The 27,803-nt window shown below is 41.5% G+C and overlaps 1 pseudogene; it reads right to left on the bottom strand.

The window, feature by feature from the left end:
* Positions 1-5,292: 5,292 nt before the first annotated feature.
* On the bottom strand, positions 5,293-9,533 carry LOC146379875 (E3 SUMO-protein ligase ZBED1-like; annotated as a pseudogene).
* Positions 9,534-27,803: the final 18,270 nt, after the last annotated feature.

Genomic DNA, 27,803 nt, shown 5'->3' with positions numbered 1-27,803 from the left:
AGTGTCTTCAAACACTCAATAACCATCTAACATGATGAGGCACATTTTTACAAAACCGTCCTGATCTAGATTCATCACTGCCAGAAGGACAGGACACAGTCTTCTCGCAAGGAAGCAATAATCTTAGTAACTATTACGTAATGAAACAACCTTTATGATTGTGAGTGATAACCATGTCAGAAAGCTTCTTCATACATAGCAAACAATTGGGTTAGGATAAGTTAATCAATATATCATAAAAAAAAGAACTTATGATAATTCACAAAAAAAAAATCAAAAACAATTCACAAATTACTTATTACTTAAAAAAAAAAACATCTGTTTCTTCATTATTTTGTTTCTTTTTGCTCCGGGACCGTGTGTACATAATTTCGTTCCACCTCATGTTAACATGTGATGTGAATGACAATAAAGCTCCTTGAATCCTTGAATAGGTTTAAATGCTTTACATATTGTAACAGTTTCTTCCTGCTCTGAGTGTGAGAAAGGTCCATTTTAGATGATCAGTCTAATTTAGGATCTGTGCTCTAATTGAATTCCCCAACCTTGAGGATTTTCTTGGGTGAAGAAGGAATTAATGAAAAACACTTTAGAAAAAAAAATCAGGACTGTCATGATTATAAATTATGTTTAGAAACTCTGTTGTTTGGAGGGCTCTGAATTAGTGGCTAGCGTGTTTTCTCCTGCCTCTATTCCTTCCATTCATTCTGTGTCTTATGGGCCTTTTTCTAATTACCAGTTTGTGTCCAATGGCAAGGTTTGCCAGAAAGTTGGGGATCTCTGCACACTATTCACTCCACTCTGTGATTTTATGCAGCCTACTTTTTCATGGCTAAGATGCTGTGGTTGTGGCCAATGATTTGGATGGGCGGATGAATACCTTTGGAAATATATTGTAGGAAGCTGAAATGTTCCATGTTTTGATAGCATGCTCTTCTAAGTGCTGTGTAGATTGGGCTAATGCCTTTGGGCACTGACAGCAACATTTAGTTGTGGTAACTGCTGCTTGCTTGTTAATCTTTTCTTAATAGGTATAAGATGTGCAAATCAAGACATGACAAGGTGAAAATGAAATGAGATAGTTTGGATGATTAGAAAATTAAATTAAAACCGTTTTCATTAAGGTGAAAGCTGAAGGAAAGCTGCACTGTACAAACACTTATAGAAGCGCTATGCTCATTTTCTCTCACTTCTGTTCCATTTCCTCCTGTCACCACACTACTTTGTATGTACTTCAGGTGGTGTTTTGATGGAAATCTTGATTACTTAGAAGAAAACTTTTCATCTTCAGTTTCAAGCTAAGAAACATCTCTCTAGGTTTGGATTGCAATCAGTGAGTGATTGTCTGACAAGGCTGTAAAGTGAATACTAAACAACTTTCTGTCACTGTTAACCATATTAGAGATGGACCTGGACAGGGATACGACAAAAAATATCTCAGGGGCTGCTGATGTTCCCAAACAATAGCCAAGAGCCTTGTTTGTTGTTCGACTCAAGACTTTAACAAGAGATTTGTTAAAAATGATTCGTTAAATTCTGCTAGCGGCCTCTACAGGTTCCAGAAATAAGTACACGCACAACGTCAGACAAAATGAGACTGTATGTGTGTAAAACAATGATGTCATTAAAATCAATTGGTAATGTCAGAAACTGTGATGTAATTCATAGTTAATCGTTTTCAATTCATTTTTGACAGGTGTGGGTTCTCCCTAATCCATCCCAAAACACTTGTCTAAATAGATTTTGAATGTACAGGATGTATCCATATTTGCCTGTTTGAAATTTTAAAATACACAATTTAAAGTTTCACATACAAAACTTACAATGCTGACAAATGCTCAATGTGTCCCCCTCCCGACCCACGTCCGTGCACGGGTCGTAACAGCTCTTTCTTTTTTCTTTTCTTTTCTTTTTTTTTTTTGCCTGTCCCATTTGGTTCTTTAGCCGTCAGAATTGTTGTCTGAAGACCAACAAGGATACACAATGGATTTACTTTGCCAAATGGATCATCACAGCCTTGCCGTATTGGTCCATTTGATCAACCTTTGTTGTTATTATTTATTTTATTTTCAGTTGTTACAGACGGGACAGACATGACTGAGGGATAGGAAAGGGAGAAAGAAAGATGAAGGGAAAAACAGAAGGGAAGAGGGACAGTGAGAAAGGAAACTTAAAAAGAGAAAGAAGAGAAAAAAAATCTCCTGGATCACCTGTTGAGAGAAAAAGAAGAGAAAACAAGCAAAAAAAAAAAAAACCCAGAGCAACATACTAAACACAACACCATCACGTTAATCTAGCTCAGTGTAAACAGCAGTAAATACTAAATATTGAATGTTGTTGTGTAGCAAGCAGGACCAACAGCGCACAATGTGCTTGGAAATAGCAGCCAATAAAGGTGTAGTTTACGTCTATGAACAGTGAACACCCGTGTGCACACCTGTGTGGATCAGCGCGCTTGTATTCAAAAAGTTTCCCCATGTAATGGTCTGCTAGAGGATGTAGAAAGCCATAGCCCTGTCCCCCAGAACAAACAACAAAGAAATCCAGAGGCCCCAGAGTGCGAGAGCCCAAGGAGGACCACCGGAGGGGCATCTGTGCCACCCTCCTGGGAAGAGCTGAGGAGAGCCCCAGATGAGGGGTCACCCAGTAGCCACGGAGCAGAAGCCAGAGGGGGCTGCAGTGGTGTGCCCACTGGCTCTGCCGGCAGCCAGCTGTGCCAGAGTGAACCGAGCTGCAGGCCCAGAGGCTGGAGGCCCGAGGGCCCCCTTTGCCCCGGAAGAGGCCTGACCGGGCAACAGGCACCAGGCCCCGCCAAGTAGTCACCGGGAGTGAGCTGGTACACACCTGAGCGCCCAGCCCCGGACACCAAGAACCACCAACGCACCGACCCCTGAGGGCATCAGTTACTGGCAGGGAGTGTGGTGAGGGGAGATAGGCCTTTGGAGGGCCTGGGAGTTCCCAGAGAGGTGGAGTGTAAGACCCGACCTGACATATAAACACAGACAAACAGGCACACACAGACACAAACATGCATTCCCACCCTCATGCACACATATACAAATACTCAGCACTCACCCAACGTAGGGATAGACATATATGGATGCTGTACACACAATCACACTCCCCAAACAAACTCTATACCCCAGGTCCAGGTACCCTCGCCCCTGGAGGGGGAAACAGCACCTAGACCCAGGAGATGTTACCCTTTCCCCCGGGGTGGAGGCAAGCAGACCGCACCAGGCTCCGCAGCAGACCGTCCACTGGCCGCCGTTAACGTGCCCACCCTCAAGGCCCTATATGTATGTGTTATGAGAGTGTGAGTAATGTGGATGTCTAAGTTGTGGAATAAAATTGAGGCACAGGTGGCCAGAAGGGAACGGGGGGGGGGATGCCTCCCCTGCACCCTGGTGACACACCCGCACCCCAAAGCCCTACTTGTGTGGGTGGGTGTGTTGGTGCGGGAAGAGGGAGGCAGCTGGGGATGGGGAGGAAAAGAAGGGAGGAGCAAGATGCCCCTCCCTGGGGCCAGCTCCCCCGCTGACCCCAGTAGGCACCCCCGTCCTTCGGCACCCACCAAGGCAAGGGAGCCCAGGCCCATCCAGATCGGGGCCTACAGCAGCAGGACCGCCCAGCCCCACATGACCCGGGGTAGCCCACCCGACCCCACCGCAGAGGAAACTGTACCCACCCTAACATTCAATCATCTCCCAGACTGCACAAGACAGTAGACACCCAGGTTAAATTTATTCTCCACCTCTCCTATGACTCTCCCCCACCTGCAGAGTGGACTCCTGCAAGGATGGAACAAACTCCCTGTCAGTTGAAGAGCCCCCTAGTTAGGCCGATGCGCCAGAGGCCCCCTGCGCCAGGGCTGAGCCCCCGTGCACCCACCCGCCCTCAACCTCGGCGACACACCAACAAGGACCTAAGCTCCCCAAGGCCCAGCCAGAGCCCTAGCATGGAGGCGAAGCACCCCCGAACCCCAAGCCCCAACGCCTGCCCCGGATCCACTCAGAGGCAGCCAGGCTACCAGGCCAGTAACCTACATCCGCCAGCACAGACCATCCCCCAGCCCTGCTGCACGCAGCCACAAGGAGAACACCCTCTAAGAGCAACCAGAGCCACTAACCAGGTTATGACCACAACCCCTGAATTAAGCCCTCCAGGGATAATGTCCCTAGGGATTCTCCAGACGCCCTAAGCCCGTCCCAACCTCCACATCAACCACAATGGCGAAGGCGGGACCAAACCCCCGCTAGGTGATGGAGCCGATCAAAGGAGCCCAGAGGGATTGATCTAATGTGGTGGCAGAGGCTGTCTCGAGAATAATGTGATCTATTAGATGGTTTCTATATTGGCTAAAATTAAGATTATTTTTATTTTTCCAGTTCATGAGGACCGTTTTCTTGGCAATGCATAGGACAGTGAAAACCATGTGGACTGTATTAGTTTCTGTAGTGACCTCATCCAATTTGCCCAACAAGCACACTAAAGGGGAGGCTGGAATTTTACATTTCAGACACTTTGATAAGTCTTCACATATCCCCCACCAAAACTTCTACACTGGTGGACAGAACCAAAGAGTGTGGATGTAATTGTCTGGTGTATTGCCTTGACAGTGTGAGCAGTTGTTGGAAGACGTAAAGCCCATCTGGAACATCCGATGACCTGTATAGTGCGCTCTATGTAGTATTTTGTATTGTATTAATTGCAGACTGGGATTTCTAATCAATTTAAAGGTTTTTAAACATATCTGAGACCAGAAGTTTTGGTCTAATGATGTACGCTGGGTGTTTCGTTTAGACGGGTGAAGAGAATGTGGAAACATCACTTGTTTGTAAATAGAAAGAAAAATAAAAATGTGTGGTGAGAGGCTCCATAAGTCTGACTATGTGTGTGAATATTCACTAATATGAACAAGCGTGGCTTGCGTGTGTGTCCTATAAGTCTGTGTGCGCTGTGAGGCGGTTGTAAATGTGCTGCCGTTGAGCGCATGTGTTTGCGTGATCGTGGTGTGTGAATATGCGGAAATAGAGGGTGTTGTTTGTAGGTGAGTGGGGAAGTAGGTGATCACAGCAGTGAAAGAAAAGAGAAAGAAAAAACCACGAGAACGGTGAGCGACAACAACAAAAAACAAAAGAAACGGAAACATTCCAATTAAAGCAATGACGGAGGGTGACGGTGTTATATCTGCTATGACATCATACTGATATTACTAGGTTAAACCCATGTTAAAGGAGAGAGTGTGAATGAATAAGAAAAGAGTGTAGCGGGTTCTTATCTGGAGTGCAGTCAATATAACCACGGAGTGGTGCCGGCGTCGCGGTAGAGCTGTCCGTCCACGTAGAGCCGGTCCACGGCGACGACAGCGCAGGAGCCTCTCTGGATGAAGCTACGTCGAACTGGGAACAGGACCTTGCGTCGTTCCAGGATCTCTTTGGGGAACTGGTCGTTCACGCTGAAGTCCGTTCCTTTCAGCTCCCTGCTGCGACTCTTCACCTGTTCCTTCTGTTTGAATTGGCCAAATTTGGCCACAATTGGATGTGACCTCACGGCCCCCAAGCAATGAACTCTTTCGAAGGCGATGTGCTGTACAGTGTCCTCCGGCAGCTTCAGGTGGGTTTTAATGAAGCTTTTCACCGTTGCTTCCGCGTCCTCCCCGGCAGATTCCGGAATACCAGAAAACACAAGGTTGTCTCGCATGCTACGGGCTTGTAGATCGATAACGGATTCTTTTATTTTTTTTATTTTCTATGTTTAACTGGGTCACGTTATTGGTGAGAGATTTGACCGACTCCCGTAGCATGGCATTTTCAGCAGCGAGCGTTTCCACCTGCTGCTGGCTGAACTCCAGGGATTCTCGCAAGGATTTAAATTCCCGGTGTAAAATCTCCACCAGGGACAGCCTCGCATCGAAACTGGACAATCGCTTGTCGATTGACTCCAGGATGTCTGCAATGTCTTTGCCGGCAGGCGATGTTGTGCCGGGGGAGTCTGCCGGGCGACATCTCTTCGATGACGGTGTCTCAATTTTGGCCGGGGAAGATGCACTCAGAGCCTTCTTCATTACTAAATCTTGGAAGCACCGGTCGATGTAATCTTGGAGAGCGTCTAAACTCTCCCCGTTGTCCTCCAGGGTGTTAGAGATGATAGGACAGATGTTGTTAGTTATATGACAATTGGTTAGTTTATTTGGCAATACTGAAGCTTAAAGAAACTTTGTTAAATTCTACGCTACCATTCGCTTTTTTTCTCCGCCAAATCTCCAGCGTCTGATGTCACCTACAACATGGGTCGCTTACCTTTTCCCGTCACTTCTGTCACTTCTGTTTCTCACAGCTCTTTCTAACAATATGTGTTTGGATCATTAAAGGCTAACAGCTGCAAAATTAATTGGATGATTCTTTTCGAAAACTCTGGTGCTGTGTGAAAAATGTAAGCACTCAGTATCGATAATTTTACTACGTAAGTTAATGCTGTGATGTTTTTGGCTGTGACACTTATCGGATAGTGCATAAATGTTATGGGACGATGGTCATAGTTGACATGAACAATGAAAAACATTTCAGCCATAGACTCCATAGTGTAGTGGTTAACACACTGCCTAAACATGAAGTAGGTCATGAGGATGCACTAAAGGATGCAAAAAAGTTCCAGCAAACTAAAAACAACATACAACCCTTCCATCACAGTACAGGTTATCCTTAATAAACACAGATTAGGAGCAATTTTATAACTACCTGTTATTTTATAAGTACCCCCTGAAAGCAGCTCTGAGCCACTGGGGCAGGACTAGGGATGGGTATTGATAAGATTTTCACGATTCCGATTCCATTTTCGATTCTGTTTAACGATTCGGCTCTTTATTGATTCTCTTATCGATTCTTATTTTTAAAAAGAGGAGAACACACAGGTCGATTAGCTTTGAACTTTGTTTTATATCTTATCTTTGAACAAGACAGAAATGTAGGAGTAGCATGACCTTACAAACCCAACAGTGAGATCTTAAGCGATCCACAGCCTACTGCTCCGCGATGGGGTGCCACGAGGACCCCAGAAAAAAAAAAGTTGTAAATAATAATAAAATAAATATTCTGTTATAGCAGTAACAAAGTATAACATAAATTATTCAGTGGCAATTACACAAGAAAGTCCAGTAACATTCACACTCTCCTTTTTAAAAGTATATATGAGCTGGGCACTCAAAAATAAAACTATATCAGCCAGCAAAAAATACAATCAACTCAAGTCCAATGGAACTGTGCACTGTGCAATTCTGCATCCATCAACTATGGAGAATTAAAAATTATTTTGCAGAAATATAAGCATATCAGCTTTTTCAGGAAGGATACGTGATCTTTGTGGACTTATGGTCTCTCCAGCTGTGGAGAACACCCTCTCAGACGGGGTGGAGGATGCCTGCACACACAGAAACCTTCCAGCCAGTGCTGACAGCAGGGGCAGAGTCTCTCTCTTGCTCCACCACCATAGGGCGGCGTTATCCTTGCAGGGGATGGGGGTTAGGCTTCTATACAGCTGGATCTCCTGATCCACTCTCTGGGCCAGGGAAAGAACGGGCTGCCGTTGTTGGAATGACTGCAGCTCGTTGTCCTCTTCTTCAAAGAGTTCCTCCAAGGCCGATTTTTTTTTTTTTTTGCTTTACTGGTGGCGCCTGAAATTAAATGGACATGATAAAAAATTAAGCAAAAAATGAACAATCCATGATATTTAAATTATCATCACAATGAACTAAACTTACACAGTCTTCTTCATCCTCGTCTTTGAACAGCTCTCCTTGTGTGTCTCCTTGCTCCAGGTGCTTGAGTAGAAAGTGGCAAATAAACAAACAAATCAAACTAAGTACCACAGATCCATAGATGAAAGGTCTCACTCTCACAATGGAAATGTGCTACAGTGACAGACACCGTCATATTGAAATACCTCATCTGCTCCTGCCTCTGTCTTTGCTGCAGTTGCTGCTTCCCTGATCCTGTGCCAGACTTCATCCTTATCCACTTTGGATTTAAATCGGGGGTCCAAGATGGTGGCCTCCTCCAGGAAGCTCTTGATATCAGCGTCCTTAAATTTTTAAAAGGAAGGAAAATGTGACATCATGACAATCCTTCAGTATTTATAACTGTTATTTTATTTATGATAAATAAATCATCAATTGTACCTGGTATCGTTTGGAAAGATCTTTCCAAATGTTGTCCTTTATGCTCCTTGTGAAGGCAGAGTCATCTTCTTGTACGGTGTAGTGTTGCCGTAGCCTTTGCAGGATGGGCAAAATCTCACCACAGGTCGGACTTTTGTCACTGGACACTGCTAGTGTGGAGGTGTAGTGCAAACTCCTCTGCTTTTCTTAAGTCATCATTGCCCATTTTAGCCAGTCTGCAATATCAACAAAGCAAAAATACAACAGATATGTTGCATAAAACAAACAAAAATAAAACCTGAGTCCAAATTAAGCCACATTATGATTATTTTTCAATACCACTCACCTTTCCTTTTCTATGGACTTTCTTATCCGTGGATCGATGGCTGCAGCCTGGATGGCAGGAAACTGCTCGCAGAATCTCTCCATCATCAAATACAAAGAGTACTATCTGGTCTTTACATCTAGGAGCAGCATATGCTTGGGCAGCTCTGAGGGGTAACGCGTTCTCAACTTAAATGCTAATGTAAGGTCCCAAATGGTCCAACATATCTTAGTTTATAAATTAAATTTGATCATGATCTAATGATTATAATATACACAATCTTAAAAAATATTTATTATGCTTACTGAGCAACTCTTGCTTCTCCTTCAGGACCACTTTTGCCATGTGGGACCTCTTCATCCATACAATCACAGAGCGAATTCTTGCCGCCCAGTTGGAAATGGCAGGACAGTTGTAGAGCTTCTGAGCTCCAAGGTTCAGGGTGTGTGCAAAGAATGGAAACTTGAGAATTTGTAGCTTTTTGACAGCTACATCCATGTTGGCCGCATTATCAACAGTGGCTGCCACAACCTTGTCTTTGATACCGTACTCCTCCAAGATCTCATCAATCTCCTCTGCTACAGCTGTCCCTGTCTGTGCCTGGTACACTGGTTTGGTTTTGAGGACTTTTTCATGAGTCTGGCCATTCCTGACATAATGCAGCGTTACTGTGAGGTAATGATCTTGACAAAAACTTGTCCATCCATCTGCAGTGATGGCTGCCTTCAACACATGTTTCAGCTGAGAAATCAGATTTGCCTTTTTGACTGCATACCAAGCAGGGATCAAGTGGTTGGTTAAACTGTCTCTGTTTGGGGCTTTGTACTTAGGGTTCAGAGTCTTTATCATTTCTCTAAAAGATATAGAAATGGAAACGGATGAAACATCTGGTAAGAGGAGAACATGCAACTTTGACATTCCCTGACTTAGCCTACAATTAAACACATTCACTTACCGAAACTCGGGGACATCTACTGTGGCAAAAGGGTGTAAGCCTTTTACAACAAACTTAGTCACTGCTCGGTGACATTCGTCTATCCTGGCCTGTGTCATTTTACTTTTCCCTGCCTCTGTGAAAGGAGAAGCCACCCGTAGACTGCAGCGAGAACTGCCAGCATCTGAGCCAGACAGACTCTTTCTGTCTCTCTCGTCATGGTTATCTAAATGCAACGCACAGTAATAGCAGGTTTTGTAATAAGGTAAATCGCGCTAACATAATATGCAATGCTAGTTGATTAGTTACCTGAAGTATTAACGGGAGAGGACGTGCAAACGCTACCGCTGCTGCTGGGTTGAGCTTCGCTAGTCCGGAGCGGATCAAAAACACAACATTCGTTTAAAGCAATCGCGTGTTTTTTGAGCAAATGCTTTTGCATATTCGTAGTGTTTCCTCCCTTTGATGAAATCTCTACTTTGCAAGTATTGCCCTGTTGTCATCCTTTCTCATAAAGTGTAACCAAACTTTTGAGCGTTTGTGCCGCTTAGGCGCCGTGTTTCCTACTGGGTAAAAGACGCTACTCAACGTGATGATGTCATTCGGGGCGACTGGAATCGATAAGGCAATCGTTTTTAAAAATGGCAAACGATTCCGAGGAATTTAAACAGTGGGAACCGGTTCTCAACAAGAACCGGTTTTCGATACCCATCCCTAGGCAGGACTGAGATTTTGGTAGCTGTTCTGTGGTTTCTGGCACGTCTTCGTCTTCGGGTGGTGTGTCTCAAAGTAACATGAATAATGGTTGAGCTTTCATTGTAACTAACGGGCTTATCACGTACTGTAACTGGATTACCAGTATATACACTTCTCAAAGTTGTTCCTATTCAGCTTCAGCTGACCATTCGTTTTTTTCCCCTTTCATTCCGCTCTAATGCTACAGCACACTTTACATGTATTCAAATACTAATGTATGTATCCAGGTCTTCAAAATGTTCTTTTTCTTTCTGGATTGTTATGAAGAGTTAACAGTGCTTCAGCTGAATGTCAATCAGCTCCATTTTGAGTACTCAGTAAGAAGGACTAGATGTTACAGTCCCTGATAATGCATTGCTTTAGATGGAGAGACTCTTGAGGGATGGCTGTTATGAGGAAAGGCAGCCCAGAAACTCTGTCAGCAGCACACATCGTTGTGTGCCTCAACTTTCAGTCTTTTACCCAGGCTAATCTGCCATTTTCCTTCCTTGGTTAGGTTTAGGGATTAGAGATCTGATCTAGCTTATCATTTTAAAATTTGGGACACATCGTCAGTAGTGGACCTTGGATTCAGTGAACATTATTAGGACTGGTATTGGTATTCCTGCTTTGTGATGTACTTTCACCAGGTATAAAATAACTGTGAAAGTAATTTTATAAACAAGATTATATATCCCACATCAGTACTGGCACTTGATCAGCTCACAGTCAGACTTTAAAGGAATGTTTTATAACCATCCTTCACATCACTGTTAGTATGTGTTGCTGCATAAGAGTCTAACTTAGCTAGATAGATTCATTTATTGCCATTGCGCATTTTTGTAGAACGGAGCTCTTTTCGACTGCAGTCTTTTTCACAGCAGCATGTAGAACAAATAAAATAAAAAAGAATTAAAAAGGACATAGAAGGTACTAAATTGGCAATTGCGAATTTGTTTCAGTTGGATAGTGCAATTATGAATAAATAAATAATAATAAATAACACTCAAATTACAGACAAATTATGACAGTGAGTAGCTCTTGACATAAAATAAATATTCAGAACAAGCACAGCTGTTAGTTATTGACCTTGGCTGTGACTTCAGGATTGCCTCAGCGTTTCAAAAATAGATCTAATCAATCACAGTTAAACCAGGTCTGGCAATTAGGCTGTTTTGTCAGTGTCTTTTTGATCTAACAATGATATGTCACACTAAAACTCCAGGTCCTGTTAAGTTCACTGCATATTCTTTGAGTTGAAATTTAATATAAAATAAAAATGCTTCAGGATAATATAATGAGGTTTGCTAAGAGCTCTGCTATTTACAACCTCCAAAATCACAGAAATAAACGCATGGCAAAGCTATGCCCATGTTGTATTGACTTTCTATCAAGGAATAAGTGGTATATGAAGCTTATATGTCAAGAGCCTGAGATGTCCCAGAAGATTGAAAGAAGCCAGAAGGGCCGTTAGCATGGATGATCCCATGAGTGAACCCCTAAGCCACTGGGGACATTAACAACACACTAAGCATGGAGTAGATACTGAGACAGCAGCCAAGGAAGTGAACGACTCCAAAGGATCATACAAAAAGGAACAACCTTTGGCCAGGAGATACAGTTGTTCCATGAGAACTTATTGTCTCACTTTATACAGCAAATCTCATTCATCCAGTAACCTTTATATAGAGCTTTTATTTAACATTTGCACATTCACACACATCCCAATGGAGCCGAGGAACAATGCACTGACCTTCGCTTTGTAGACAAGCTAGTGTCCCACATAAGTCACATCCCTCCCATGGTCATAGATTTGATGATGATCTAATCATAAAATTCCATTTAATTCAATTACATTTTATTTATATAGCACCAAATAAAAAATAGTTCTCTCAATGCACTTTATATTGTAAGGTAAAGACCATACAATAATACAAAAAAACCCCAATAATCATATGACCCCTAATGACCAGACAACCGTGCTTTGGCGACAGTGGGAAAGAAAAGCTCCCTTTTAACTGGAAGAAACCTCTGGCAAAACCAGGCTTAGGGCGGGGCAGCCATCTGTCACAGCCGGAGGGGGGTGAGGGTAAGAAGACAGGACAAAGACAGAGAGCCAGAGATTAATAATAATGGATGCTTAAATGCAGAGTGGTGTATAAACACATATTGAGTGAAAAAGAAACACTCGGATCTATTGCAGCTTAACAAAGAGAGGATTTAGGATCTGATCCACCTAATCCAGCCTTAACAATATGCTTTGTCATAAAATAAAATTTTAAGCATAATCTAGTAGAGAGGGTGTCTGTGTTCTGAATTTATCTTGGGAGCCTGTTCCAGAGTCCCTGGAAGCTGAAGGTTCTGCCTCCCATTCTATTTTTAAATACCCCAAAAGCCACAAATAAGCTTGAAGTCTGAGAGTAAAGCGCTCTATTTAAGAAAAGATAGGACCTGATTATATAAGACCTTGTATGTGAGGACAAGGATTTTAAATTCAATTCTGGATTCAACAGGGAATGAAGAAACACCAGTATAGGAGAAATATGCTCTCTCGTTCTAGTCCTTGTCAGTATTCTTGCTGCAGCATTTCAGATCAACCGAGGGTTTTTCAGGGAGTTCTTAGGACATCCTGATAGTAACAAAACAGAATGTTTCTAATGTTAGACATACTGACTTCAGGATTCCCCACAGTGTACAATAACATCAGTTTTATCTGACTTTAAAAGAAAATCAGAGATCATCCAGGTCTTTATGTTTTAAGAAATCCCTGCAGTTTAACTAATTGGTCTGCACTTCATGGATAGATAAATTTGGGTATCATCTGCATAGCATCGTCAAATGTATGCTATGCCTTCAAATGATACTGCCTAAGGGAAGGCTGTACAATGTAAAGAGAATTGGTCCTGGTGTGTTCCAGCTATAGGAGGGTCACACTCCTCAGTCTCCCTGGGAAAGTCTATGCCAGGGCGCTGGAAAGGAGAGTCCGTCCGTTAGTCAAACCTCAGATACAGGAGGAACAATGTAGTTTTCGTCCTGGGTGTGGAACACTGGACCAGCTCTTTACCCTTTTGAGGATACTTGAGGGTGCATGGGAGTTTGCCCAACCAGCCTACATGTGTTTTGTGGCCTTGGAGAAGGCGTTCGACCGTGTCCCGTGTGGGAGGTACTTCGGGAGTATGGGGTGGCTAGCCCATAGCCCATTGCTACAGACCATTCAATCCTTATACAGTTGTTGCAAGAGCTTGTTCCACATAGATGGCAATAAGTCTGACTTGTTTCCAGTGGGTGATGGACTCTGCCAGGGCTGCCCTTTGTCACCGATTCTGTTCATAATATTTAAGGACAGAATTTCTAGGCGTAGCCAAGTGGCGGAAGGCTTCTACTTCGGTGGTCTCAGAATCTCATCCCTAAGTGGAGGAGTTTAAGTGTCTCAGGGTCTTGTTCACGTGTGAGTGGATAAGGGATTGGGAGCTCAACAGATGGATTGGTGCTGCGGCTGCAGTGATGCCCACGCTGTACTGGTCCGTCGTTATGAAGAGGGAGCTGAGTGTAAAAGCGAAGCTCTCAGTTTACCGGTGCATCTACATCCCACCACTCCGGCCATCCGGGAGGGGCTCAGAGTAGAGCTGCTGCTCCTCTACATTGAAAGGAGGCAGTTGAGGTGGTTCAGGCATCTGTTCTGGGAATGTCCCACTGGGAGGAGTGGCAGACCCAGGACATGCTGGAGAGATTATATCTCTTGATGTAACCTGGGAATCCCTTGGTGTCCAGATAAACTGGAGGAGGTGGCCGGGGAGAGAGAGGTCTGGGTTTCTCTGCTTAGGTTGCTGCCCGCATGACCCGACCCTGGATAAGCAGAAGAAGATGGATGGATGGGAAGATACTGAACCCAAAGTTGCACCATGAAATAATTATAGTGTTAATGTTAGATAGAAAGCATAGGTAAGTAGGTAGAAAAAGTAAATGCGATATGCTTTGAGTGCTCAAGTAGGGAAAGCACTATAGAATTACAAGTTCATTGACAATTTTCTTCCTGTATGTGTAACTTTATGCCAATTTCACCAGCAACACAAAACGGCAAAATCTCAGCTATCTGTTATTCCCCGACTCCTCCTAGTCTGACCACCATGTGCTCTGCAGATAGAGACACTGAAGTTCCAACTGCAGTGTCGCGAGATTAAAAGTTAGCAACCACATCTAAAGCCCTCCAGCAGATTCTGTATTCAATATCCTCTGTACTTTCTTTAGCTACAGTACATTTCAAATTGAAGTGAACTGACATGAACCTGAGAGAGTTTAACTGCAAAGATAGCTATTATATTATAAAACCTTCTTAATCATCTTAATAACATTAAACATCTTTTACAACGAGAGTTGCAGTTTATTGTTTGAACACATTTAGTTTAGATGGAGTGTGGTTTACTGGTTTATGACTGTAATTTTTATACTTGTCATAAATGCTACCACTGACTTATAAATAATGCACTATCACTTTTCTTTTATAATGAGCTGTAATCAAGTCATGTCCATGGGAATCATTTTTGAAATGAATACTATCATTGTATGCATTTCATGCATCAGCCATGCTTTGCTTCTTTAAATGCACATATGCATATCTTTTTGCACTGGTAAGTATTCACCAAGGTCTTGAATCCAGTGTGCCTCTCCCATTGGCTATGTTGCTTTGTCAGTTGGCCATTCACGTTGAACTTTAGATGAATTGTAAAAATCAAAGGAAGCTTATGACTTTCATCTATGTTACATGCTACAATGGCGGTGTCGGGAGTTAGAATTTGATTTTCAGTAATTCTTGTCAAACAGTAATGACTGTTTGACATTTCCATTCTTGACCTGTCTTACTGGAAATTTGAAGACAGACTATTTCATCCCTGTGTTCACTGGGCACACTAATTCATAATGTGGTATAGGTCCCATGTTGAGGTTATACTCATTAATCATGAAGAGAACTAACACCCTGTACCATACACCAAACCATGCAGTGCATGCACTTGATCAGCCCTAGTCCTAACCTGACTGAGGATAAAACTGGTAAATGCCATGCCAGCCACTGCACTATGCAAAAGTATCAATGGCATCAGTTGCTACAATCTTCTGGGAAAAACGTTGGCTAAGACGAGAAAATTAATAAGAGTAAAACTTTGTTGACCTGACTAGAAACTAATTTAAAAAACTAAAAGGCTGCCTTAATTCAGAAGTTAACAGCAATAAACAGCCTGGTTGATATGAAGAACAATCTCGCTGCTAAACTGTCTGCAAAATGTTAGGACAGTGCAATGCATCCTGAAGGGCTCTAACATATAACACAGGCTTGTGACTGAACTTATCCGGTTATTACTTAAACCGACAGGAGATTTAGAGATTTGCATGAAGGGAACCCATCGCAATAAATGCCAAACTGAAAGATAACAGAGCCCCTCGGAGAGACTGTTGTTCACTTTTTTTGACTGTTGTATATAAAAAAAACAGCCTGGAAGCAAGAAAGAATTGTATGCCAAGGATTGAACATTTACTTCAAAAGAGACTGCACAAACGAGCTACAAAAGAAATGGAAAGTCTTGTGGGATGTGATAAAAAAGCTCAAAGAAAAAAATATGAAGGTATAGTCTGCATACCTGTGTTCAAGTAGATGGGGATTTATGCTGGATGAAAGAGGGAGCCCTGACTCACAGAAGTTAGCCCACTATAATGAAGGACATTGAGAAGAGTGGCTTCCTGAAAATGAAATAAAATAGCTATTTATTAATATTACAATTACAATTTTTTACAAATGTGTCTCCAATTAAATGCAGTGTTATAAATAAATCACCATGTATTCTTCAAGTTGTAGTTAAACGTGAAAAGGTGTTACGCTTTCAATAACTGCTTGGCAATCCGAATGTTTGGACACAAGTTGGTGCAAACTTAATACACAGTGATGTCAAAGCTGTGGAGTTAATGCAGTTTGAGTCCTTCGGTCAATAGATGAAAACAGGGAAAAACATGTATTAATAGAATTACTATTTATTTTTTCAAGAGTCTCCAGTTAAATCTACAAGTTTTCCTCCAAGTTGTAACTCCAAAGATGAACATTTGCTGTAAACAAACATCAAATAAATGTATCAGCACACAACTGATCAACCTGGTAGCTAGAACAGCATCAATCTCTATAGTTGAAAAGTTAAACCATTTTAGAATTACAAAAAAACATAACTTTAATGGCCAAACTCTAATGGCCAGTTAAGCATCACCCCAAAAGTCAACCTATCCACATAGACTTTCATGTTAAATGCCCTGTTTTATGTTGTTACAAAGCAAAGCATTGCTGTTTGTTACAAAAGAGTGATTTTAGCTTTTAATGACCTCTAGACGGTGTTGTTATCTATTCCCCTAGAAACTTTAGTGGCTTTGGAGAATTTTTCTATGACCTGTTTAATTGGATGCTAGAATTACAGTGGCAGACGCAGACACAGGGACCTGTAGCTCTTGCTATCTACTTGGCCTCATTTGTACTAAATAAACTCACTTCATTAACTGGACCTCTCCACCAGCACGTCTAGAAGTAGTTCAGTATTGGTGAGTTAATTTGTGGTAGTTTACTAGTCTGTTATTCAGCAATAGTCAGAAGATATGTGTTTGTGTATTGCGCATCAAGTTTATGCTTACAGCTTGTTAAGGTCACAGTCATACAGACCTAGAGACTGCCTGACCCTCTGGCAGCCTCTGGTCATTTGGTTAAAAATGTCAGTTGCCAACCAGTTGGTCAGCGCTTACTAGATGTTGCTGGCTTTCGCTGGGTGAAACTAATCACAAACAGAAAGCTGCACCAAAAGCCTGCTAGTAATTGCTTTTGTAGCTAATGGATTGCCATCCTCGCCCACCTGGTTGATCCAGTTGGTCTCAACTTATCTGCAATCACTCATTAATCACTCTGCACGGTGTAGTAAAACTTGAAAAAGGGCCACACAAATCAGAAGTTAGCAGTCACTACTGCTTGGCAAGTAGTTTCCAAGTGCTTGTACACATGTTGCACAAACTACCGGTAACCGTGACAATCTGCTAGCGAGCTAAGCAATTACAATGAGATTTTCATTATAGTGCTGTATACCCCTTTGTGACCAATTTCAAGCTAGGCAATGAACCTTCAGCAACCACTAGCTAACTCGTTATGATATAGACACTTTTCCCTAGCAACCGGCAGTTGCTAACTACTCTCTACGTCTATATAAACGGAGCTTTAGTGATCAAACTCATATTTTCTGTCAGCAATAGCAATAGCTAACAACCAGGCAGGAAACAAACCACCACTGGTTGTTTCTAAATGTCCAATAATTAGTCTCTAGGAACACGTGACCAGGGCCTAAACAAGCTAACCAAAATTAGCTCATCACTCCACACTGTTAGCTTTTATAACCCATCTCATCCAACATCTTGTTCATCTTACTGTACAAAGCCGTTTGCTGTTTGCTTCAAAGTAAAAGCATACAACCAACATACCCAGTGAAATAAAAATCTTGCATATATTACTTGAAGAGTAATTTGAGCACATTTGAGCTGTTTGGGGCACAAGTGTACGTTGATATCCTGGTTAAAACAAAAAGCAAAGAAACATTTGGACAATCGTTCTCACTGCACAGCAATTAAATCACATCACAAGGTGTATAATATTTTTTTGCTTACATGTGGTAGTTGTGCCTCCCTGGCTCTCAGTTGCTTTTGTGTGTCCCCTTTATCCCTGTCCCCTGTTATATTTGTTTTGTTACATGGACACACATACGTATTCACATTTCTGCGGCAGATGAATCCTTTGAATATTAGCAAGGCAGGGAGCTGTCTGACTTGATCAAATATTGCCCTGCAGACGTTTCTTTAAACAAGCCGGGGGTTTTTTCTCTTTTCTTTTTCTTGATTCATTCTATGCTCTCTCAAAAACAGAAGCAGAACGAGAATAAGCACTGTGTGTGTGTGTGTGTGTGTGTGTGTGTGATATGGGCATGTGTGAGTATGTGTTTGCATTCATGCATGCTTGCACAAGCAGGGTGCAAATAGAGGCCCCGAGAATCTATCATTGGACTCATGTATAATTAATGTCCAGTGTGTTTGTGATAATTATGGTACTGTAAAATATATATTTATCCCAGAGTCCTGATCCTACTTACTCAAGCATTTATGTGTTTTTCAAACACTGAGGAAGGATACTGTTTTAAAAAGTCAGTTACGGCATTACCAATCAGCTATTCCGGTTTAACTGTTGCAATTCCCTGTTTATCACTGTAGTACATCAGCAGAATAACATGAGATTTTAAACCCAGAACTCTTCCAGACTTCCAGAACATTATGATAAGGCTGTAGCTTAACCCCTTGAGATGATTGGCAACCAGTCTAGGCTTGTGCTTGGGCTTTTATATAATTATCAAAACAGAAAAGGGACATTAACCAAACACTTACCCTCCCTGTAATTTTGGGTTGGTCAGAATAAATGTGTAGCGTTTCAGATTATTCCAACATTTTTTGCACCACTGCACCATAAATATGCAACACGTGTTGTTGTCTGTGTCATGTTATTGTCACACAGTCAGTATTTTTCTGTTGTCTACTCTGTTATGTACACTGAGAGCAAAGAAATAGCCAGAGCCCAATTCCTTATACAGAGGCAAGGCTGAGATATTTTGGACATGTGGAGAGGACGGTGAGGGATATTGGATTTATTGAAGAGGGTGGCTGAATATGAAGCTTCCAGGCAGGAGGAAAAGTGACAGAAGAGGATCTTTGATGGAGATGGAGGCATATATCCTCTAAAAGTAGCAGCCTTTTAGATGAAGGACATTATAGCTCTTGTATGTTTTTCAGGTATGGACATCTTTGGTTAAGTGTTTGATTTGCAGGCATCAGCAGATACTTGTATTTTCCTTTGTGAAACTCTTCTAGGCTCAGAAATTTTGAAGACTCTCAGCCCAAAGTCTGTCGTTCAGCAAGCAGAATGCACATCAGTCAGCTGAGATCAAGTGATCCTGACAAGCTCTTTGGTTGCTTTGGCTATGAGTTTACAATCAATGTCCTATGTGCTGACAAGTAAACTGTGATGAAAACAAAAGTGAGCACACAGAACACCATTATATATCTCCTAATTTATCATCCATACATGTCCAACTCCTAATAGAAGCAAAACCATGTTTGATAAATGAGGTGTTGCTATGGGTGGTTCCTTGTTCTCCACCTTTTCACTGTTTATTATTATGATAAAGTTCATTTTTGTTTCTGGTTTCAGTCACAGCTGTCATCCAGTGCTGTCTTATGGATGTTGCAGTTCACTGGTTGTTTGAAAGTTATGACTCCTCGGAGTTTCTCATCATCAAGTAATTTTGAAGCTGTTGCTTCTTGCAAATCATTTCTGTAATTCCTTCTATTTTTGCCGCATCATTATCTCACATTGTCACAAGTTTACCTCTCATGCTTACAGACTGCAAATGAAATGGCAACTTTTAGTCAGTCAGCTAGAAATTAAAAGCTCATGCAATGTCTGCCCTTTTTATTTTAAGATCTATTCACACATATATTCATGTTCATAAGTATAAGTGGACACTTTGGAAGTTTTGTAATTTTCTTCTTTACACCCCACAGTAACTTATAAATGGAGCAATAAAGACATGGTTCAAATGCCAAGATTGATTTTTAACTCAGGAGTTTATTTTAAAAAATCATTCACCAATTAGGAAGCAGCCATGTTTATTCAATGACTTTATTTTTACATCCTCAGATCTAATTGGAAAAACAACCCCAGCAATAAATGTTATTTTTTAAATGTGTAAATGCAATCCAGGTGACAGATTTAGCTCCATCCATTCGCTTCCGCTTCTCCTTTTCAGGGTCGCGGGGGGCGCTGGAGAAACAAATTCTGTCGGGGAGACCTACTTTGGCAGCAGTGTCCAAGCAGTCCTTTTTTTAAATTCATAACCCCCACCCCCCACCCCACCCACCCCCATACACACACACACACACCCCTGCAATAGCTCTGAACCCCCCCTAGAGAGGGCAACCTCTGCCTTATGGACATATTGGGTTGATTTAGTCCTGTTTTTTCTGTCTTTAGCTGAAAAAAATAATAATATAAAAAAGAAAAATGATCACAGACAGAGTTGATGCAGTTGCTGAGCTGAAAACAAGTTAATGTAAAAAAATCAACAGCTTATAGTTTCAACGGAGCAATAAATAGACAAATTAGGACTCCCAGCTCCAAATTTGAACAACCCAACAGATTTCCAGGGAATGAAGGCTTTATATTAAAAAAAAGTGACATCAGTGTATGTGAGCCTTGCAGAATATTAATAACATCATGCATCTCTCCTCCCAGTGATGACAGCAGCTCTGTTGTCTCATGTATCACATTTAAACAACACATCCTGAGTACAGTAGTCAGAATACATCAGAGCATTGTTGACACATGAGTACCAATGCACGTACGCTTCCCTTAAGCCCTGTGCAAATAAATGATTTCTGTTTCCACAGGTTTTGAACTGCCAGCGGTGAGGAATTCGTGAATGCCACCAGTTGTTCTCATGTGCCATTGCTTGAAGCCTCCGTGGTATTTATGTCACCTCTAAAGAATTAATATGGAGGTAAGTGCGATTGGAGGGCTTATACAAGCTGCCATGTGGTGTCCAAGGACACCAGCTTTCTTCTGGAGTTATTCCTGCAGTTATTCAGCATAACACAGAAGGCACATAGAAACACAGTCGAATCCAATGACAACATGCTTTTAATAGGAGCATGTAAAATATTTGTTTTGTGTTTTCAAACAACTGATCCGCTGTGACTAATAGAAAGGAAAGTACTCATCATTTATCTGTTAGGTCAAAAAATGGAGGATGAGCAACATTATTGGTGTCTTTGAAATTAGACCACAGCATGTTACTGAAGAATAAGTAAAGAAATGTCACCAAACATCAATACCAACTTTCAAATGTACAATACCACGTAGGTTTGTTGGCCTCTACACTTTATATAGTTCAAACAAGCAATCCAAGGTCAAAATCCACAGCAAGGTGTCTTTTTTCTGGCTAATTTATGGAGACAACTACTAGCTATGTAACATAGCAAAACCCTTCTAGCATTTTCAATGGTCTGCCTAGCTGTAAATACTTCAAATTACAAAAGCTAACATCACTTAGAATCATGCAGTACGGCTAAGATATGGCTAACGAAAGGCAAATATCAAGGGAACTCCCATACCATTGTTCTTTTTTAACTAGCAATGAAAAGGCAGAGTATATCTAAAGGTTATGTATTGAGTGAAAGTAACAACTAGGAGCAGCCAGCAATTATTTGAATTCATCGTCACCTATGTGATCAGAACTGTGAATTAATTGAGTCCACATGAAGAAATGAAAAAGATGAACACAAAACTCCGGCACTGTCATGTGTGCACAGAGCTAATTCTATTGCTTCTTGGAGCAGGGCTGAAATACTGCTGCTTGGAGCCCCCGTTGGTGAGGTTAGCACTGTGACCAGCCCAGGGGTGATGCAATTTGAGGGGAAGGGGCAGAGGCAGTGCCACAGGTCACTGCGTTCACCATGCACTGATGTGACAGACGATGGTTACCTGGAGAGCTGCCACTACCATCTGCAAGATGTCAAAGCTGCAAGCCTGCATATCCTGAAAACCTTGTTGCTCTGGTCTCCCATGACCACTCATGCCCTTTAGTGCTGTTAGACTGCTCTCTTTTGCTTGCCAAATAATTCATTTCTTTGACCTAAGTCTGGGTTCAAAGGAGGCCAACAATTTTTTTTTTAATATTTTGTACTGGCTTTGCCCTTTACCCATTGTTACCTCTGTATGACTGCTTTGTGCAAGCCCAGTCAGCTTGAATATCATCAGCAAATGATCCAAACTCATGAGGACTCCTGATTAACAACCAGTCATGAAGGTAATTAGTGCTTTTGTGTATTTATTAGTGATGCACTGGTTGTAAAAACCTAGCTTGAGAATTATGTTTAAATGTAACAATTTGACCACAGAGGTGATATTTTTCTTAATTAGTCTGATTTGTACCAGGGAAACAAAAAGAAAGAAAAAGTTTTAAACAAAGTTTTTAAACAATATTGGCCACTTACCATATTTCACAATCTTAGAAATATGGTGTCTAACCAGATTCTTACTCTGGATGGCATTACCTTGGCCTCCAGTAACGCTGTGAGGAACCTTGGAGTCATTTTTGACCAGGATATGTCCTTCAACGCACATATTGAACAAATATGTAAGACTGCTTTCTTCCATTTGCGCAACATCTCTAAAATTAGAAATATCCTGTCTCAGAGTGACGCTGAAAAACTAGTTCATGCATTTATTACTTCCAGGCTGGACGACTGTAATTCATTATTATCAGGATGTCCAAAAGACTTGCTGAAAACCAAAATGCTGCAGCAAGAGTCCTGACAGGGACTAGAAAGAGAGAGCAGATTTCCCCTGTATTGGCTTCCCTTCATTGGCTTCCTGTTAAATCCAGAATTCAAAATCCTGCTCCTCACATACAAGGTCTTAAATAATCAGGCCCCATCTTATCTTAATGACCTTGTAGTACCATATCACCCTATTAGAGCACTTCGCTCTCGCTCTGCAGGCCTACTTGTTGTTCCTAGAGTATTTAAAAGTAGAATGGGAGGCAGAGCCTTCAGTTTTCAGGCCCCTCTTCTGTGGAACCAGCTTCCAGTTTGGATTCAGGAGACAGAAACTATCTCTACTTTCAAGATTAGGCTTCAAACCTTCCTTTTTGCCAAAGCATATAGTTAGGGCTGGACCAGGTGACCCTGAATCCTCCCTTAGCTATGCTGCAATAGACGTAGGCTGCCGGGGGATTCCCATGATGCATTGAGTTTTTCCTTTCCAGTCACCTTTCTCACGTGTTAATAGACCTCTCTGCATTCAATCATATCTGTTATTAACCTCTGTCTCTCTTCCACAGCATGTCTTTATCCTGTCTTCCTTCTCTCACCCCAACTGGTCACAGCAGATGGCCCCGCCCCTCCCTGAGCCTGGTTCTGCCGGAGGTTTCTTCCTGTCAAAAGGGAGTTTTTCCTTCCCACTGTCGCCAAAGTGCTTGCTCATAGGGGGTCATATGATTGTTGGGTTTTTCTCTGTATGTGTTATTGTAGGGTCTACCTTACAATATAAAGCGCCTTGAGGTGACTGTTGTGATTTGGCGCTGTATAAATAAAATTGGATTTAATTGAATTGAACTTCATCAGTAAATCCAATCTTATATACCAATATACAGCTAATGTGATGAGCTGACTCTACAGTGTAGTAGTTTACACATTTGTGTGACAGACAAAAAGTTGATGGTTCAGTTCCACTTGCAATCCCCTCGTGATGATGGAGCATCTTTGTGAAGAGGCACAAAGACTGACTCCATACACACTGTGCTGCTTGCCATTATATTTAGTAAATTACAACATTTTGGTCGGTGCAACCTTTGTTAGGTACAGAGAGATTTTCTCTGAACACAATTTTTTCCCTCTATCACCTGTCATTGATTTCAGGCGTACAGAGTTTTTAATTTGACGAGGGAGCATCTGAAAGTAGCTACCTGCTGATAAGACTGGACATTAACAGGGCCAGTACTGGTACGGTAGATACCAGCATCCCCGTACTGAACTGCCAATACCAAACGCCTTTTACTCTCTATCTGTTTGATTAAAGAAAAAATCCAGTAGTTATATATAACCATGATTTTTTTTTTCATCCTGTTTTACTGCTCACTTAACTCTAGCTCTAACCCAAAGCCTCAGCTTCTCGACCCTTCTGTTTCATATATATATATGTTGCTAGTCTCTCTCTGGTGTACGGCTATATTTTTTAATTCTTCCATTATATGAAATCACATAACTGCTCAAAAGTTTGAACTTCCTTCACCAAACACCAGCAAAAACTTTTTCATGTCCGAATTCAACATCTGTTTCCATCTGTGTTCTTGTAATAGCAAAATGTTTGGTGACGCGCCCCAGGTACTAACTTGTATGCCCTAAGGACTGCACCCTTCACCTTTTTTAGTAATCAAGTCTAAATTCAAATGAAAGGAAGCACAATTCTCCTGTGCCTTGCCCGTGAGCTTTGATTGCAATAACAAAGGCAGCACATCCCTTGGCCGTTTCAGTGTCTTAGCCACCTGTTCAAACAGGACAGTATTTATGCCCATCCTTGTCACCAAATCGGGGTACGAGACACATGCATTTGGATATGTCAGACTAAGCCCAGCTCTTTTAAATGAAGTGTTTGACTTGATTTTCTTCTTATATCCTGAGGAGCTGAAATTCTTCCTGCTTTTCTTTAAGCAGAGCTTTGTGAGCAACTTTTCTCTGAGCTCCAGCTGCTGGAGGTCAGCAGAAGGTTTTTCTTCAGAAAAAGAAACTGGGTCAAGGCTAACAAGTGGAAAAATACATCTTTTAGCAAGAGCAGAACACAGTTTAGACTTGATCACCTTCTTTTTAGATTGTTTGGTCATAGACACAGAAAAATAACCAGCAATAGTCAACAAATACTCCTTAGTATACACTTATCAATGCTTGGCGGAGCAAGTAAGTTCTCCAAATCAAAAAAAGAGAACCACTTATTGTGGACAAAATATTTCCTCGACCAACAATCAGCAGCAGCAGCATCATCAGTTAGCCTAATACACAATCAGCCAAGCAGAGAAAAATATTTCTTCAAATATACTGAACTTGTCACCTTTGCAGGATGCAACTGAGCTGATGGTACAAGTGACAAAGACATCATAAGAGAACCAAGCTGAAAGTATTACAATTAGAAACAAAGAAACACATGATGCTCAGACACAACTGGTTATGGTGAAGCGCGTTTAATTGTCATCTTCACACCAAACCATAAATCCATGAAACTATTTTTACAGAGATTAAACTAACTTTAGTATCATTATGTAAAACCAAAGCTCTCCAGTGCACCCAGTCTGCCTAGACATAAATGGAGTGACATAGTCAATTTAGGTCTGCCAGTAACATTCAGATGAAATCATTTCGTTTGAAGCAAGGACAGGATATTGTTGAGCCTCATTGTTACATTTATGAAAGCACTTATATTTGGAATTTTATGTGATTCGAGGAACTGATAGCTTTAATCTTCTTGATAAAAGTCCAAATTGACATTTCCTTGCTTCCAGTGAATGTCTCACTTTTCTTTGATCAGCTCTTTCCGCTGGAGAAAATTACTATGGATAGAAATGTTAAAGAATATGATTTCCATGCCTTCATATCCGCTTCAGGATGGTGGAACCTTAATAGATCCAGTCACAGCAGACGTACCATTCTTTTTTGTAATTGTCAATGTACTGTTTGAGCACTTCTACTTTTTTTTACCATTTTGATCTTCTCTGTTCTTTTCATTTGCTCACACCTCCCATCTATCACTGTAGACCTCTAATACAGCCATTTTAAAGCAAGTAAAATATTTTTCTCCCAATTGGGGGTGGGTGGGGGGGTCGAGCCTCAGATGGGTGGCTATGATGTGCAGTCTTGTTAGTGTCTCACCCTCAGGGAGTCTCGCACAGGTGGGAAGCCATCAACATGAATCTACGGTGACAAGCAAGCATATAGCTGCACGCCAGCTTTCAATTTACATCTGCTCCCCATCCCTCTCCAAGCTTGAGAACATAATAAGCACAAACAACTCACAGGAAACAGAGATAATTGAGGGCTATAATTGTGTTTAGAATTGCAATTACTGTTATCACAGCCTTTTGTTGCAGGCATTTAGTGTATCCAGATGTGCAAATTGGAAAAACTGCCATTGTTGGAGTGGACTGGATCAACCCTACTCCTAGCTTCCAGCTCTATCAACTTGTAATTACTGATTTTTATTGACCAACCACAGCTGGTGTGAGAAATAACAGTCAGACTCAGTCATTGGTAGCAGTGACTAATGCAGCCTTGAGGTGAAGTTCTGTCACTGCAGGATAACAGCACTTTTTTTTCATCCTGATACCCACTGCATGCTGTAAGACTTGTTAAGGAACCTTTATGGACTAGTCTAGCCTGGACATGAGATGAGCCCTTAACCTGAGTTTTGTTGAAAATGATGATGAAAGAGTAGAAAAGGTGTGCGCGTGTGTTTTCTGTGTGTGTGTGTATGAATGTGTGTATTTTATTCAATCATTTTTTCATTCAAAATAGGACTATTTGAAGCCAATAAACATCTTTAGTGTTTAAAGTGAGATATTTTACTATTTTATAAAAAATATTCGCTCATCTTGAATGTGATGGCAGAATCGTGCCTCAAAAAATGTCAGAGTTTTTCAGAAGATGGGCAGAGGAAAGTCTCTATATGCAAGGGACAAGGCTGAAAACCATTACTGGATGTTCGTGATCTTCAGGCCATCATGAGCCTTTCTGTCAGGATAATCACGGCATGGTCTCAGAAACACAACAGCTATGTCCCAATTCATGGGCCGCAGACTGGAAGTGCGAGGTTGTGAAATGGGACGGTCTAGCCTTCAGATTTGCGTTACCAGCTGTCTCTGTAGAGTTTAACAAACTCAGACGTCTGCTTCTTGCGCCCTCAAATATAACAGGACACTGGAGTAAATTCTCAACCATCTCACACTTCTGTTTAATCAGCTGTGTGAAAACTATAACTTTAATCTCAGCCAAACTGATTTACTCAGGAACAAATAAAATACTGAAAAAAGCCAAACAATAACAATTTAAAGATATCTAAGTGACTTACATATCATGTTTAACCTGAGTAGCGAAAGACCGCGGGGGGTTGAAAACGATGTGCCGGGAGTTCGCTGTTTTCGCCGGCTCTAGTGACCCTTGACCTCCCAGCTAGCTATCGAGGTAACAGACATCTCCAAAAGTGTAAGAGCACTTTTGCAAATATGTGGTGTCTTGATAAACCGAGCAGATATTTGAAGTTTACACAGCTACATTCTCACTTGAAAACATCTTAAAAGTTTATTTTGTGACCCAGAAGGAGTAATAAGAGTAATATTAACACTAGGGCTTCGATCCACGATTCGATTCGATTCGATTCTTGGAAATTTTGCCTCAGACAGTCAGAAATATTATAATTCAGATCATGCATCAGTATATTTCCATATTTTTATATCTATAAAAAGAAAGCTGACACTTGCGAGACTTTATCAAAGGTGTGAGCATCACAGCAGATGCCTTTGTGTCAAAGTAACTGAGGATAAAACACAGAAAAACATGAAGGTGATTTTCCTGGCCTGGGATTTTATACAAATATTCTGCAGTAGATCAAAAATGAAAGAAAACCATTAATCAACATATGAACATTACCTGATGCTGCTGAAGTGAAGCAGAGCAAAGTTACAGCGGTTTTATTAGAGACACAGCTGAGCATTTTGCAATTTTGCATAATTTTAAAAAGTTTAAATTTGTTCAGTATTGAACAGCAGAAATTAGGTTTTCTTTTCGGAAGTAAGTAAAAGGAAAAAAAACAGCGGCCGACAGCGCTGTAAACAACGGTAGACTGGTGCGTAACAAGCAAGCGAATAACGCAGAAAAATGAGAGAGAGCTGTGCATGAAGTGTGATTTTATCGTGTTGGAAGCAAAACAGCAAAAGTCAGAGTGAATTCATGACGATGTTTATGTGAAGCGTAGTTTGGATCTTCTTTTGCTGCTG

The sequence above is a fragment of the Perissodus microlepis genome, chromosome 9 (genome assembly GCF_051167445.1).
Source record: "Perissodus microlepis isolate ML-2025 ecotype Zambia chromosome 9, ASM5116744v1, whole genome shotgun sequence".
In the NCBI taxonomy this organism is placed as follows: Eukaryota; Metazoa; Chordata; class Actinopteri; order Cichliformes; family Cichlidae; genus Perissodus; species Perissodus microlepis.
This window is presented reverse-complemented; position numbering and strand designations above follow the sequence as displayed.